The sequence below is a fragment of the Notolepis coatsorum genome (genome assembly GCF_963971535.1).
Source record: "Notolepis coatsorum genome assembly, chromosome: 1".
NCBI lineage: Eukaryota > Metazoa > Chordata > Actinopteri > Aulopiformes > Paralepididae > Notolepis > Notolepis coatsorum.
Window position 1 is genome coordinate 244,857,902 of NC_140165.1, and position 2,142 is coordinate 244,860,043.

The following is a 2,142-nucleotide window of genomic DNA, read 5'->3' on the forward strand; positions in this document are numbered from 1 at the left end:
ACTAAAAAATCAACTCTGCCTCTCTTTGTTAACTACAATGCTGTTTGTTATTGCGGTGCATCTGAGTTATCTATTAACACTATGATCGCCGTGGACGAGTTTACACGTCATTCCTAGCCATGCTCATTCTGCCGAAGACGCCGTAACTCGTCTTTGATGTCAATATTTCAAAAATCTGTCATCGAAATCATATTTCCTTTCCGGAGCCCTGAGACACACTGCAAAGCTCCACTCAACTCTCTAGCGGTCCAAGAGCGCCATCTGGTGGCCGATCGGCAGATCGCCAACCGGAAATTAACCTTTGAACCGGTAGTGCTCATCCATATGTGGTCCAGGCACTCGCTATCGTTAGAGAGACACAGTGAACATCGATCGGTGCAAATAACTAAAAAAAACAACATGATTTGGACGTATATACTATTATACAACCTGGAAATGGATCGGGCATTTCTCCATCCCATAATAGAAAAAATTCTGTTCCACGCTCATCTGCCAGCGGCGCGAGGAAGCCACGGTAAGATTCAGCGTTATATTCTAACGTGTTCCATATAAACTGCTATGATGAACATATGACCCACTCTGGATGAATCATCTAACGCTGCCCACGGAATTATAAACGATCCCCCGCCCATCCGGTCATCATCAGATGATGCGTAGAAACTTCTAGAACCACGTCCAGTTGACATTTTTTATCTCGCACAGATTCCTACCAAACTGTATTTGATCATCAATATAATGCATTTAGGGCTATAAATCACGTTCTGAAGAAAGCTGCAGAAAACGATAAAAACATACTTATACTTTAGACCATATTTTAGTATGAATATGTGAATGAAAAAGTTTAACGTTGCTACACCCTGAACAATACATATAGGACATTGAATGGGCCATAATAATGGCAATTTAGCAATAGAATTTAAAAAGTTATAGCCCTGCAAAGGGGAACTTCTCCATAGACAAATAGAGCTGGCGAGGGATGGTAAATTATGAATTTAACCCATGGCGATTAAAGTGTTAAACATGTTCTGGTGTGATGTCACAACAAACAGACATGTTATCACAACAGAAATCTATATTTTTAATTTTTTTTTGCAAAATCAACTCTGCCTCTCTTTGTTAACTACAACAAGCAATGCTGTTTGTTATTTAAGATGAGGTCGGACTCGGCACTGACAGATTTGTGTTCATTGTGCTGCTTTTATAAAGCCTCAAATGACGGCTTACAATATTTCATGAAAGCAAAGTGTTTCGTTTGTCTAAGATTTAAAAAGGTTTAAACTTTACAGCACTGACAAAGTTGAACAAAGTGCTGTACAAGTCCCACAAATATAAAAAAATAAGTATTATTATTTTTATTATTATTATTATTATTATTTTTTTTTAATCTCGAAGCTTCGAATTAAAATAGAATCTCGGCCCCGAAGCTTCGAATTCCAAAAAAATATATTCGAAGGTCAGCCCTAGTTATTATCCAGTGTTCTAGAATGTTCGGTATGATGTCATGGCAACTCTGCTTTGGACTCATCACATGACCCACATGATGTCATCACCGCAGGATGCGTTGGTGCGGCACTTTAATTTTTTATTATAATTTGTTATATATTTTTTATTAAAACATTCTCAACAACCCTCAACATTCTGAAATGTAATAAAAGTAGGGATGTGAACGTGTACACGAAGTTTGAATCATAAACGTTTAGAAAATGTAATATAATCCCCCCCCCCCCTTGGTGGATTTCTTTTGTCAAATCAGTTGTCAAATCAATAGTCAATTTTGATGAGTTGTTTCTAATTCACTTATGACATTTAGGTAACATTAATGAACAACTACAGTATTAAGGAGACAACTACAGTATGTAAGTAGTAAACCTATTATTATTATTTTTTATTCCAGTCGATCATAATGATCATAATCATATTACGGAGCGCTCACTGTGTTCGAGAGAGAGAGGGAGAGAAAGAGAGGGGGAGAGAGAGTGAGGGAGAGAGAGTCACATTTTCGTGACATTACACACACTTCTGCAGTCCCTCCCGCCGTCTCTCTCTCTCTCTCTCTCTCTCTCTCTCTCTCTCTCTCTCTCTCCCTCCCTCTCCTCGCTAGTTCTCTGCCCGTCAAACCCTGTTTGAGGAAGTGTCGGGTTA